This window comes from Macrobrachium nipponense, chromosome 20 (assembly GCF_015104395.2).
Source record: "Macrobrachium nipponense isolate FS-2020 chromosome 20, ASM1510439v2, whole genome shotgun sequence".
NCBI classification, from domain to species: domain Eukaryota; kingdom Metazoa; phylum Arthropoda; class Malacostraca; order Decapoda; family Palaemonidae; genus Macrobrachium; species Macrobrachium nipponense.
In genome coordinates, this window is record NC_061089.1 from 26,534,416 (window position 1) to 26,549,382 (window position 14,967).

General features: G+C 37.3%; 1 protein-coding gene across 4 annotated transcripts in view; it reads left to right on the plus strand.

Moving 5' to 3' along the window:
• Positions 1-14,018: 14,018 nt before the first annotated feature.
• The window catches only part of LOC135223780 (probable G-protein coupled receptor 21), a 75,856-nt gene continuing 74,907 nt past the window's right edge, over positions 14,019-14,967 (plus strand). For 2 of the 4 annotated variants that reach the window (XM_064262573.1, XM_064262562.1), the window contains exon 1: positions 14,164-14,772. The gene's annotated coding sequence lies outside the window, so the exon portion shown is untranslated. The other 2 variants (XM_064262590.1, XM_064262580.1) reach the window with 2 other exon arrangements.

The window sequence follows — 14,967 nt, forward strand, 5'->3', positions numbered from 1 at the left end:
CTGCCTAACCAGGTCACGTTTACATGTACTCATAAAAGGAATGAAGCTTAACCAAATATTGGAGCACGGATTATTCGATGTAAGATTTGCTATTTCAAAATTCGTGTACCGTGATTGCATGAAATCCTCTCGAAATTTTGGACAGAATAAAACAATTTACTGTGGGTTGATGGTGTGTCCATTATATGTTACTTTTGTAGCGGTAGTGGGATGAGAACAGACATGGAGGTTTAATTATAAAAAGAAAGGAAGAAAAAATAACTTCCAACTTCCAACCACAAGACAATGCCTCAGTGGCGTGGTTGGTATGGTGTTTGTGTCCCACCTCGGTGGTCGCGGGTTCGATTCTCGGCTATTCCATTGAGGAGTGAGAGATGTGTATTTCTGGTGACAGAAGTTCACTCTCGACGTGGTTCGGAAGTCACGTGAAGCCGTTGGTCCCGTTGCTGAATAACCACTGGTTCCATGCAAAGTAAAAACACCATACAAGCAGAAGCAAACCAACCACAAGAGGCTTGTTGGATATTACTTCTTTGGTAGCATTTCTGGTCGTGTAGAGTGGTAATAGAGTTGGGCGAAGGGAAAAGTTTGTCACTTTGCCATATATCATAATAAAAGAAAATTTTATTTTAAATTTAGATAGCATTTCATCATGACCTGCGCTCATATTTGCTGAGTATAGCCTACATATAAACTAAGATAATGATCATTTTAGTGATTTTGAGTCTGATATTTTCCTCTCTGGAAACTACAAGTAACAGTCAATATCAGAGGTTTATCTAAAATTGTATCACGTCTAAGATGGTAGCATAGCAAGAAATTGTCATGAATTTAATTTTTACTATGCTTTAAGTAATATTTTTTTTTATCTTTTATTAGCAAAATACATTAATGTATATTTACAGTTATTTCATAGCATTTACATAATTTTACAATGATAATTTTTCTTCTTACCAGGACCTCTTACTTTTATAAACAGAACATTGCATATTCAAGTAATATTTTGATTGATGTAACTAATATTTTGCCGTTCTCTGTAAAGGTCTTAAGACTTTCTTGAGAAATATGTTGACACAAGGCAATCAAATTTGATTATGAAGGATAGTTAGTCCATCTCCAAGAAGCCATTATTTGTTAGGTATAATATCATTTTAAAATCACGACATGCCAAGCCGTACCAATACATAGCGAACATTGAAGCGGCAATTAAAAAACAAACTACATTATCAATAAGAGTGGTTTTTCAAAGGAAAGCAAAATCAACAGCCGTGAGACATTGCAAGAAATCGATGGCAGTCAGTCAACGCCGCTATCAGTGATGTATCGACATTTGCGAGGCTTGTCACCACTAGCCAACTTCAGCAAATCATTCTTCACGTGACGCCTTTCCTGAAAGCATGACAGGAGCTCCTTTCATCCATTTAGTCCACTGATGAACTTTAATTTTCTTTTTTTTAAACATTTCTATGCTTTTGACTTCATTCATAATCTTATAGTGTCACTATATTACCTGACTATTTTATAAACTTACTTTTAGAGGGCACATATTTATGAAGTATTTCCGGTATGTGCTTTCTTCATGCGCAATCGTTTACTCTCATTCTAAATACCTGGTTATACTTTGTTACTAACTTTTGAAAGATCCATTCTAAAATCATACACTCGTGTTTAGATTACTTGGTTTGTCTCAGCGTTCCTATTAAACCAACTTAGTTGTTTTGTAAAAAAAAAAAAAAAAAAAAAAAATACACTCCTATTGAGTTTTCAAAACACGTAGTACATACATGCTCATTTAATTTGTGTGCTTCAGCGACCTCAGTTACCTATAATGAAGGGATCATTACTTAGTCCTATCCATCTACTACACTTCCATGTATATATATATATATATAGATATATATCTATATATATATAGTATAATATATCTTATAATTAATTCGATTTTAGCTCGTTCACTCCTAGGAAACGTAGTTAACACTGAAAAATTTGGCCTTGAATGGAGGACGAGAGACCAGAGAAAAACTACTCAGGCGTAAGGCTGATATAACTGAGGAAGGAGGAAATTACATAAAAGCTGGACTCTAGTTTTAAATGCACTGTATTTACATGAATTTACAGAGGTCCAGGAGACTAAAAAGGGGGTGTTGCTTTGTCGATCCACCGGAACATGTGGCTGGAGCAATCCAGTCATGGCGTTCAGAAATTTTGCGCAAACGGATTGAAAATGCAAGCTTGCTCCAAAGGTTTCCAATTCCTACCACAATCAGGCCCGGTGTTTGTCTGGATTCCTGAGGGGCTTAGTAGTCTTCTCCTTGAAGCTTCCATACATTATGGACTTTTAAAAAATACTCGGGACTTCCCAGAAGAGAGCAGGGGGGCGAAGCAGAAAAAGGGGGAGAAGGCGGTGTCTGCAGGGCACTGCTGAGGAAATTTGACCTGTCTTAGGTCTGGTGTTCTTCTGAGCTCCAAAGTCGTTCTGAGAGCGAGGCGCTGGCTCCCGATCCTTTTAAATCCTCGTCCCTGTAGGGGGTAATTCCAACAACCAATGGGAGAAGCGATAGCTTTTTTGAGAGAATGGATGCTCAAGTTCAGAGGGGCAACTTGCATGTAGACAAAGATGCATGAAACTTGGTAAAAGACTTTATTTTCCTTGGTTCTGGCTTAAAATCTTGAACATTATATATAGTATGTATAGGATAGGATGTGTAGTAGATGGATAAGACTAAGTAATATATATATATATATATATATATATATATATATATATATATATATATATATATGTGCTATGATTGCTATCACTTGTGGTTTGGTGTACCGACACCAGGGCGGCACTGCCTGCAGCCACAGACTTTGGGGCCGTCTTCAAACACTCGAGGAATACTGAAGGTGATTATTTTAGAGCTTACTTACTGTGTCATGTGATAGTTTTCGCTCATCTTTGTAAGGTGACGTCGTGCAGCCTACAATTGCAGGGATTCTTCACGAGAAAATGGGATAACATTTTACAGGCAAACAAAACATATATAGTTAATATTTTGCCTATAATTTTGTGCTGTATTTGTTCACAACAAATACAGTTCCTCTCTTAACTTGTCATACTTTTACCATATTATTGTGGTAAACTAGTGCACTGGCGATTTCAGTTTTGAAATTAGAGCATCATTAACCTTGCATATGACACGTAATATATGTGGTAAATTTTATCATTATTGGCAGCTATTTCTTTCTGGCAAGTTGGCAACTCTAGATTGGGAGGTTAGCCGCGGTTAAGTGCGTCTGTGAATTTTATTAGTGTTGTTACGTAGGAAGGGAGGTCGCTTACATGGGATTTGCTCCGATGCTCTAATTGGGTTAGATGTGAAGTTATGTGTGTGGTCGTTCTTCTATCTTAATAATGTAAGAGATAACCAGCTATCTAGGCATTATTGTGGAGTCCAAGGTGACAAGTAAAATGTTGAAACCATGTGACCATGTCCCGGTTAGGGAGATGTAGTAGTAGCACGGCCGAAGAAAGTTAAATTATTGATAGCTAGCCTAGCTGCAGCAAATTTCGGATATAGCTAGTATTTTACCATTATAACTATGGGGCGACGGCTTGTCACTGTATTTAGAGTTAACTGATTACTGTTAGCTGATTCAGAGCAGTCTGATGCAGATACTGTTGAGTGAAAGTTATTTGTGGCGTTTACTGATAGTGCTTTCATAGCTCTGGCTAATGATCATAAAAGAGGTGGACTGGTGAACCTGCAAACGCCCATAGGAGTAGGCTATATATGCCAATGAGCTGAGAAGGTTGAGTGCATTAGCTGGTTTCTCAGGTACTAGCCTGGAAAAGTTGCAGGCCGTACCCAGAGTTTTTTTATGGGGGGGGGGGGGGTGGTGGTGGTGGCGGTCGTTTTTCCCAAACCTGGCCCTTTTCTTCTATAAATGTCATTGCATATATAGGTATATACTAGATGAAATACTTGAAAATGTTATTTTAGTTATATTAGGAAGAAAAATTTGGTAGGTGGTCCATGCACTTGACCAGATTAGATGTTATTCAAAGTACTGACTTGGTTAATAGGAAATATGGACTTCCATAACTGGCCAACCGGCCCCTCCCCCGCGGGTACAGGGCTGAGTTGGTTGTTTTACCGATTGTTAATGGTTTTCCTGACAGTCACGTGAATTACAACAGATTAATGGTGTTCTTGATATGAATCCGAGTGATATTATTAAGGCCAAGAGTGCTAACAGCTAGTAAGGGTGAGGCTGTAGCTGCAGTAATAGGACCTTTTGGCCATGCCACTTCACTGAGTTCACTCTAGATTGACGACCAGCCTTCCACAAGAAGGATTCCTTCTCTGGCGGGCCCATGTGGCATGTACGTTTTCGAAATAAGGTGCTTCGTATGTTGTCTAAATGTCTTTTGGTGTTTTCTCGTCCGTATCATAGCTCCTATAGAATATAAGTCTTTAGTTCTTTTTAAATTTACTTTCCTCATGTATGATCTTCACTTCAGGCGGTATTTTGATGTAGTATAGTCTAGGTGCACAATGTACTTTACAAATGCTCCCGCCTGACTCACAACTTGTTCTAGTAGGTTCAAATAGCCTATATGCTTCACTTGCATGTCTAATTACAATAATCATTTCAGGTCTTGAAAAAGCCTAAGAGTTTCTCAGGTATGTTGGTTCACCATATGTTAGTGCTTTAAAGTTTAAGAAGTATTTTATAATCTTTACTTGCTTTTACTGGGTTATTGTTGCGGAGACCGTTGTATATAATGTTGCAGTAGTCAAGCCTAGAAAGTGTTTGGATGCAAATTGCTATTTTCAGAATATCTTCGTTTAGGTATTTTTTAATAAATGCAATGTTTCTAATGTGATAGTTAAAAGTCTTTACAATATGCAATATGTGGTTCTTCACTGACATTTTTTTTGTCAATAAACTTTCCCAAGTTCCTCACTGCTGCTACAATAGTTGTTGTTGACGAACCAATAGTTTTTCGTTTGCATCAGTTTCACTAATGGCGTCTTCTACCGTTTCGACAGGAAAATAAAGTGGGTATCATCAGCATACAGTTTATATTTAACCATGTGCTTATTTAGAATTCTAGACAGTTCAATTGTGTAAATGCTAGATAGCAGTTGACCCAGGACACTGTCTTTTGGGGCAATCCTTTTGTTGGGCCTTTCCTTTTTTATTTCACATTTGATATTACTACTGTAACCTTGTTTTCTGTAGCTTTTATTAGGGATGCATCGATGCCAAATTTTTGGCCGATACCGATACCTGTTCCCTCCATAGCACTGTTATTTAAGGGAATATATATTGTTACTAAAATCATTCTTGTTCTCTGGTTATTGTATATTAAAGGTTCAGAAGTTGAAAGGTCATATAATAGGGTTATATAAACAATTTCAAAGGTATAAGTTATATTTAAAAATAACATCAAGTATCGCTTTAATATCTGGATGCAGTTTGGCTTATATTATGGCTACCATTAGAAGACTTAACAATTTAGGTACGTAGTGCTTACTCGAATTCATGGGGTGACGAGCAATCAGAAATCACTAATATATACTTTTATCGAGTTCTAATATATATATTGGCTTGAAACAGTTAACAGACTCGTTTATTTAGCTTATGAAAGGTCCTTTTAATGGAGGGGTTAATCCTTTGCCCCGTTACAATACATATATTTGTTCTATTAAGTAATCCCAAGAAAAATGAGATACCGGTACATAAATAAAAATAAGATTAAGAAAGGACCAGGGTTTGTTTCTCAGGTGTAGATCAAAGAAACATTCAACTAAAAAAAAAAAAAGCTCAAATCCCTTTGCAAGTTCCAACTCATACTGTACTTGGACCATCTGAACTAAGTTAAAATTATAATTTTATTAAAGATAATATTCAATATAATTATCCTATAGAAATGAAAAGAGGTACAGAAAATTAATATTATGCCAAACTTTATTTGGTGGGCTTTGTTAATATATTCATTTTAGGAAGCCTAGAAGGATTTTAAATTCCTATACTAATGACAAAAGTATTAGCTGGTATCGGCCAGAAATTCACCAATACCGATACCGATACCACAAAACTAGCCGATACCACCGATACCGATACTTGGGCACATCCTTAGCTTTAATACCATCATCTTCGATGTATACCTACTGCTCTCAGGTCTTCAAGCAGCAGATTGTGGTCAACTGTGTCGAATGCTGCACATAGTGGGTCTAGCATAACCAGATGCCACATTTTCCATTTGGTATAATTTTTGCCATATTTATAATTGCGCACTGTTGAGTGTCTTTATTTGTACGCTGACCGATCATCAGGTATAATGTTGAGTTGTTTTAAGTGTTTCCACGTTTGTTCGTGAACTACCATTTTTATAATTTTTGATAAGTACCTACGATATGTTCGATATTGGTCTGCGTAGATTTTCTTTATCGCCTTTTCCTTTATAGACCGGCTTTCTACAGATGAGCTTTTCACTGTGCTAAACTCATTTTGACTATATCAAAATATAGCTTCGCAACTGATCAAAGTTTTTTGCCTCTTAAATCACTTATGGGAACTGGGTCATTTTCACAGTAGGTGTTTTTTGCTTTTCTCATCACTTTTTCGAATTCATTCATATTGATTATTAAAAATTTTCTGCATTTGCTATTTCGTATTGTGATCACTGGGAGATCTGGAGGGTCCGCCTTGTGCAAACTATGTCAGATTCACTCTATTTTTTCTTCAGAGCAGTTCACGAGAGTATCGGCCATGTTTTTGTAGTCACTATACTCCTTTTTTTTTTTTTTTTTTTTTTTCTTTTAATCTGTCCATCAGCCTGTGGTGTTTTTGTATGGTAACACTGCGTCCCAGGCTTTAGATAGTTACATTCAGCTTACATTCAACGATTATAATAATATCCTATTTCGAATATTAACGGTGTAATTCGCATACAGTAAATTATTAAAACACTTTTCAGTTGCAAATGTACACCCAGAGATCCGTTTATTTACCTAAAACTTACAAATAGCGTAACTATCTAAAGCCCGGGACGCAGTGTTACCATACAAAAACACCACAGGCGGATGGACAGATGAAAAAAAAACAGAGTTATAGTTACATGCGAAAAGTGAACAAAATAATAGTCGTTCATTTAAAGGATTTTGCTTCAGTTATGGAGGGCCACATATGGCGAAATATTGTAACAAAGGGCGTAGAGCAATTGTTATAGATGTGATAAGCCCGGACATATGACATCATGGTGCAACGAGAGAAACGAGCGCCTGGTGACTGGTGCGCCAGCGCCCAGCATCACCCTCGCCCAACTTAAGGACTAAGGGCGCATTCACTACCAATTATTGATGTTGATGTGAACGGAAATATTGCTAAGGCATTGGTTGGTACTGGGTGTTCAGTAACTATTGTAAGTTCAATTATTGATGAACACTGTGCAGGGACAAATTACATGATGGCTCAAAAGTGAAATGTCAAGGGAGACGTCAGGTGTAAATTGGAATAGGAGTTGAGATTGACGTTGAAGCTGTGGTAACTAAATAAATCTTACCCAGTATTGAGGTGCTGTTGGGTATGGATGTTGCTGTTGATCATATGGGTGCGTTGTGGTTGCAGGTGGTATAGTAGAATTTGAGGTCAGAAGCTGTGCTGCAGTTGCTGAGCAAACAATAATCATTAAGCAAAACAGAAAGTTCACAATCACAGGGGACCTTTAAAGTAATTGCTGAACAACCAGTAAGCAAAACGGAAAGTTCACAATTACAGTGGCTGTTGAAGTAATTAAAGATAAAGACTTTATTGCTACATTTGATATTTGATACAATATTGTATAGTGGAATGGAAATGGAAGTCTAGTTCACTCCACCAGTTCTCATTAAGGAAATAGATTTCTATGAGAAGAGTTTGCAGGGTGACAAGAAACAAGATACTGAAGAGGTTGAGCGATGGGACAGGGAAGGTATTTTAGTACCTTGGAAAGATGTGAAAACGGGTTTTATACCTTTGCTATCTGTTGAACAGCCTACTAAGAATAAAATAAGACCTGCATTGTGTTTTAGAGATCTGAATGCTCATATGAGTTGTAATACATGGGATAAATAACTGTTTGAAATGAAACCCTTAAAGAATGTTGATCTAAAATCTGCTTATTTACAAATTAGAGCATCGGAAAGGCTTTGGAAGTATCAGTTGGTGAGTTATAAAGGTAAAACATAGTGTCTGACAAGAGTAGGTTTTGGACTGAATTCAGCGCCGAGAATAATGGCAAAAATATTGAAAACTGTTTTAGGCAAGCTCAAATGTATCTTTGATGGAACCAAGTCGTACATTGATGACATTCTACTCAATGAGAGCAAAATAACCTGGGATGAACTTAAAATGCATTTAAAAGACTATTGGTTAGTTACCAAAGCTCCTGATCTCTTAGATGTTGGTGCTCCGTTGGGTTTAAAATTGAAGAATGCACAGGAAGAATTGTTAATTTTTATACGGTATAAACTCCCAATTCTAGAAGACGTACCACCTTAGTCGAAGGGAATAATTGTTTTCAGTATGTGGAGAGCTGGTGGGCCACTACTCAGTACTGGATGGTTACGGGTGGCATGTAGTTACATTAAAAGGGCAACGGGAGGGTCAGAATGGGTGGATTTTGTTGGTGCCGAGACAGTTGGTATGTTGCGGGTGGTGTGTTGAGGGTGAGACGGGATGAAGGGTAAGAAGAACAGGAATCTTGGCCAAGCAAACGCTAAGCCTATGCCTGTTGGTTCAGTAGGTATTTATTGTTTTGTCCTTTTAAGAATAATTTTATTCCAACTAAGTCAAAATTACTTTGTTAGGGTAGTCTTTAAGTATGTTGAAAGAGAATATATACAATTAATTATTAATACAGTATATTTATTTGCTCAGCATAAATCAACATTCTAGCTTTTTTATTGCAAGGAATATTTACAATGATTTATTTTTATGTACATGTATGTAGATTATCCTATATAAAACGTTTACTATTTTTTTTGCGAAAGGAGAATATTTAGTGATTTATTTTATATGGATATAGGTTAGCGATCGTTTAGCAAGGTAATTTTTTTAATGAAGTATTTACCTTTTTGATATTTCAAGTATGTACAGATTAAAGTAGGTTATACTTTTGTGCAAAATTCTTTACTTCATATGCATCAACATTTCAGCTTTTTCAGCTGTGTTAAAAGAATATATAGTTATAAAGTAGCTATTTGTATATACTGTATATAGTTATATATATATAGTATATATATATATATATATATACATATATATATATATATGTATATACATATATATATATATATATATATATATATATATATCTATATATATATAGATATATAATAATTATCTATAGTAATATATATCTATGATATATATATATATATATATATATATATCTATATATGTTGCGTGCTAGCCGCGATCTCGTTGGGTCCAGGGGTTGAAATATCAAATGATTGACTAGAGCAATGACTTGACTCAATTTGGGTTCCTTAGCAACGGGATAACCGAATCAGTGACTGTATAGGACCAAGTAAAAAGAGAGACAGTGAACAGAAAGTAGTAGTTTCATTAGTGTGAAAATATACTTGATGCCCAAAGAGACTGGTTAAAAAAAAAGTGTCCACTAAGATTAAATATAATTTTCACCAAAATGCAAGGGTTATTACAGGGGCTACTGTTGAACCTTGTGGCACCGTAGGCTATGTTAAACAAGGTTACAACACTAACTATAGCTGGTTCACTTACGGTAGATTCTCGGATGAGCCCTATGCTTATGAGACATTTGTTTGGCGGCTGCTGGTACCAAGAGGTAGGCAGCTCCCAGCCAATCAGCATCCGCCAAACAAACGTCTCGTAGGCATAGGGCTCACCCAATCCCTTAAGTGAACCAGCTATAGTGTCACACCAGGTACGAGGGTGAGAACTAAGTTATTTAGACTAATACTAGCGTTAGCACTTAGTAAAACAGGATTCCTTCGGCGGGCTTAGGAAACTGGGCGTCTATGATTTATTAGACAGCGAGGTAAGTTAGACTTATTTTTCCCTGGCACTCCTATCTGAAAGAAAAAAATAGCTTAGGGCAAAACTCCTAGCTGTTCTGTACTTAAAAACACGCCATATTTTGCAGTCTTACTTAACGTGTTCTTTTGGTTATTGTAAAATTGAAATGAAGTCGAAAATGCCAGCGTTATGATTCGTGACACACACACACACACACACACACACACACACACACACACACACACACACACATATATATATATATATATATATATATATATATATATATATAAATACACCTAGTTCTATCTTCATTTTGACCACAAATACTAGGTGGATGCCTGAAAGCGCATACGAGTATTTAAACTGAAGATGCTTTAATTTCACCTTAACAGAAGACGAAGTCGATGAGATTTGGTATCGTGATTTCATTAGGATTAATCAGTTCATCCTAGGATAAATATGAGAGTGATGCAAAGGACACTGGTAACTGCTCGGAAAGTTCCGAGAAGTGTCAGCGTGGGCGTTAATCCGAAATGCGAAAGGAGGATGTCTTCCCCTGGGCAAGTCGAATGCCGCAGCAACCCTGCGATCGATACTGCAGAGGCAGTTATCATAAGCTCACAGCCTCCGTCAGAATGTTCCCACAAATGGACATGGGATGCAGCCATACCGGAAACCATGAATGAGATCAGGAAAGGAGTTTATAGTACAAGTACTCCATTTCCATGAGAAGAAAAAAAAAGAAAAGTTATTGATGTTCGTAGTCTTTGACCGAATAACATTACTGTGAAGATATGAGGATTTCTAAAGCAATACGTACATTATTTTAAAATATATTTGTTTCTGACTATATACATGTGGATATAATCACAACATTAAATAGCTCTGTACTATAAGTGACCAAAAGAAACCCTTCCTGGCATTTACGTACTATGTAAGTTATACTCTCACGTGATCAGAAAACGGACAAACTTTCATTGATTTATATATATATATATGTATATATATATATATATATATATATATATATATATATATACATATATATATATATATTATACCCACATAAATATCACCTAATATCGAGTTCACTGTAACTTGGGAATAACTTTCACTCCAAAGGGAGTTGTAATTGATAGGTGCATCTTCCTCGTCCAGGATTCGAACCTGAGCCTTTGGCTTACTGTGTTAGACAGTCGATTTTACCATTCTCTTGCAAGTGTAATGGGCAGGTCGAGTGTCTATGCACCTAAACCTAAGGCTCGGGTTCGGATCCTGCCCGGTGGCTAATGCGTTTGTCGGTTCCCGTTGGATGTAAGTTATTCCAATGTATAGTGGATCGATATTCGGTGATATTTGTGGCCAAATTTGTGTGAATATACTAAAGTCACGATTTTATAAGTAACACACACACACATATATATTATCGTGTTTGCAAGTGTATAAAGTTACATATTCTTATATTTATAAACGTGCATTAACATAAGTATGCCTTGCATTTCCATAATGAAAAGATGGAGAGACCAGTATTTCGACTTTTGTTATAAATTCTTCTCGCATGAGAATGACTTACTGATAAAAGTCGAGCCTTGATCTTTCCTTTTCATTATCCTTGTAAAATATTCTCAGGACATAATGTGTGTTCACTTGGTATGTACATTACATCCACCAGTAAAACAGTACCGAGTCATTTTTTTTGGGGCCAAGCGTATCCACTATTCAAATATTTCAGTCTGCTTTATTGTGCCATGTTACAGGATTATTACCAATTGACCAAGATTAGAATTAGATGAGAAATAGTTCTTGTAGAATCTTAAGGGTTCTGATGCCACCTGCAGTCTTTTTAAGCCCGAGAGAGATAGGCTACCTCTTATTAAGTGCAGTAAGTATTAGAATACGAGTTTTCCCTTTCAGCGTAAAGGCCAAGTAGAGATGTCCGACTACATAACGTAGCTCAGATAAAAGTTAGGTCTTCAGACTGTCATCAGTAATGCACGGAGTACTCAAACTAAAAGAGCGAGGAATCTCAGGACAGCTGAAATTGCACCTGTTGGATGAAGGAATTAAAACAACAAACAGAACGAAAATGTTAAAATTAGCAATATTAAAGTTAAAAATTTAAATTTGAAATATACCAATGCAACAAAGTGAATCGGTTGATGTGATTTAACGCTGCAAAGAGCATGAGTTTCTGGTGGCAGTAGCAACATCATTCTTTTTCTCAGTGAGTAGGCATGATGCAGCAGAAACTAAGCATAAGCTTTCACCCATGCAGCTTGGCATCTGTGGCATTGCAGGGTAGGGATTTTGAGGAAGGTGAGGCTTACATTCAACCACTGCTCTGCCAACTAAGAGTTCAAGGCTTGGATTATGGGGAAGGTTGTAGGTAGCTATTCATATACTCTGAATAAACTCTGGTTGTACCAGCGGTGGTTAGGTAGGAATTTTTAGTGGAACTGTTAAACAAATTCATTCACCGTCCTTACCAGAGATGGGGATTATGGCAAATGTCCCACACACACTCACACCCCATCGCTTCATTGAAAATAAGTTCTGATTGGTTAAAAAGCTTGCTTTGCGATTAGGATAAAATATTAAAATCTATTCAAATGTCTGACCCTAATCTTCAGACCTCAAAATTTTGTTGGGTGGTAGCCTAATCCCAGCAGTGTTTCAAGTCTAAAGTACCCATGTTGAAAAAAAAAGTAATTCTTTTGGATTTATTCAGTATATTGGACTTAAACCTCAGAGTTTTTCATAGTAGCATACAGATATTACATTCTTAAATTAGATGTTAGGTGCACCATAAAAGTATACAGGAAAAATTAAGAGATGAAAATGTTAGCACAAAGTGAGCACAGTGACACGGAACTTCTTGCCGCTAAAACCAGGCGATTTACATGTTCGGCTGAAGGGCTGTTGGATGTTTGGCTTGTTGAAAAGGAGAAAAAATTCTGAGAATTTTTGTTGTGGTGCCCAACGAGACGCTGGTTTCCGTAATCGAATTATTATTTTTGAAGAATATGTGTATAAGCATAAAAATATGAGAAAGTATTGTTAATCGAAAACTCGATTATTAGAAGCACTTCAGGGACGGGCATTGTGGTACACTGGCCAGAGGGACTGGGAAAAAATTGTGTACTTGTGCGAAGGAGGCGAAAACATCATTGAGCATGGACAAGAATAGACCTGTTTGATGTTTAAAAAACTAGAAAAAACATATATTGTAGAATGGTATGTCAAGATGTGTAGACCTATCAGAGAAAATGGAATACACATGTAAGTACGAATTGTCCAAGATACAAAGTAGCCGTAAACACGGGGTAAGTCCTATGGACCTAAAACATACACGAGAGAGTTCAGTGGGTATGTACTTTGTGTATGTACAAAATAAGTACTTTTGAGAATACGTGTATATATATATATTATATATATCTATCTATATATATATATATATATATATATATATATATATATATATATTATATATATATTGTATAAGTGTATTATGGTTGCCAATGTTCATGAGACAAAATTTTAATAAGTGCTTTGGGTTTTACTAATTTCAAAGCAAGGTTAAAGACCGAGGCTGAAGATACTGAGGGAAATGAACCAAAACGGATGATATCCAGCAGAACAAGATCCACGAGAAATCTAAAGGTGAGAGGTGGGAAAGGGAAAATGGAGGCAGCTGTCGAAGGGTAACTGGAGAAAAACTTGGAGGAAAAAGGCTCCCTATTATTTTTAATGGAGACCCAAACAAGGGAGACTGACAGATGAAATCTAAATTCGAAGACGGTTATGACCGTAATCAGAATGTGCACGAATAGATGAGTTACGGTGCTCAGGTAGTATGAAGAGGACATAGCGGATAGAAGACGAGGATTCCCGGATGTAGGTTCGAGGGCGGACCGTTGAGACCACCTCCCACAAGATATTAAACGCAGTGTAGTTTTCCGACCGCGAAACAAGAAATAGATAGGGATATGAAGTAGTCTAGTGTCAAAAATTGACGGTGGTGTTAGAGAAGGCCGTGGTGATAGCGACGGTGCTGCTGTGGAGCGGGAAGGGAAGGTGCAGACACACTCACGCACGCATTCGCTGCACACAGGGGTAGAGGTGATCGATGGGATGTGTGTTTAGTAGGGCTTGAGCAGTGACCGCGCTTGTTCCTGTTGCTATTGCTGAAGGCTCTCCCAAACCTCTCTCTTGTTCTCTCCCTTCAACTTTGCTTTTCATCCCAATCCCACCAAAGATCTTGTTCGATTAATCTCTAAACGCTACTCTCGGTGACCTCTGTCGACCCTTCCCGTCACATTTGAATTTTGGTTAAAATCCAAGAGAATTATAAGGGAATAGAGAGGAAGAGAGATAGACGGGAGAAAGCGAGAGGAAAAAAAAAAAAAAACGGTAAGAGGCGACAATGGGAAGGGCAGTGATGAAGTATCAAGGCAACGCTGGAGTTAGTGATGCAGTTTGTGTTGTTTCGTGTTGCTGTTGAAGCTTAGTTGAGCATAACAACTTCCCCTCTGATGAGGGAGAGAAGGTTCGGTCGCGCTTTCGATCGCTCTGCTGCTGCTGCTGCTGCTGCTGCTGCTAACCCAGGAAACCTTCCGACATTCGCCTCCACTACCATCATCTCCTACTTGCCATAGCAAGAGGCTGCTGCTGCTGATCTCCTGTTGTTGTTGCTGCTGCTATTACTGTTATTGCTGCTGTTGCCCTTCCTTACAGGTACTTGATATATACAGTGTAATGCAGTTAACCGAAATGCACGAACACGCATGCACACAGGACCTTCGGCGAAAATGGCAAAAATACACCCACATTAACACGAGCATAAGAATTCATATGATGCTCAAGCATTGTATCAAACTTAGCCTCACCATAGTAACAGAAGAAGGTTACGAAGGTTATGCGAAATTACAG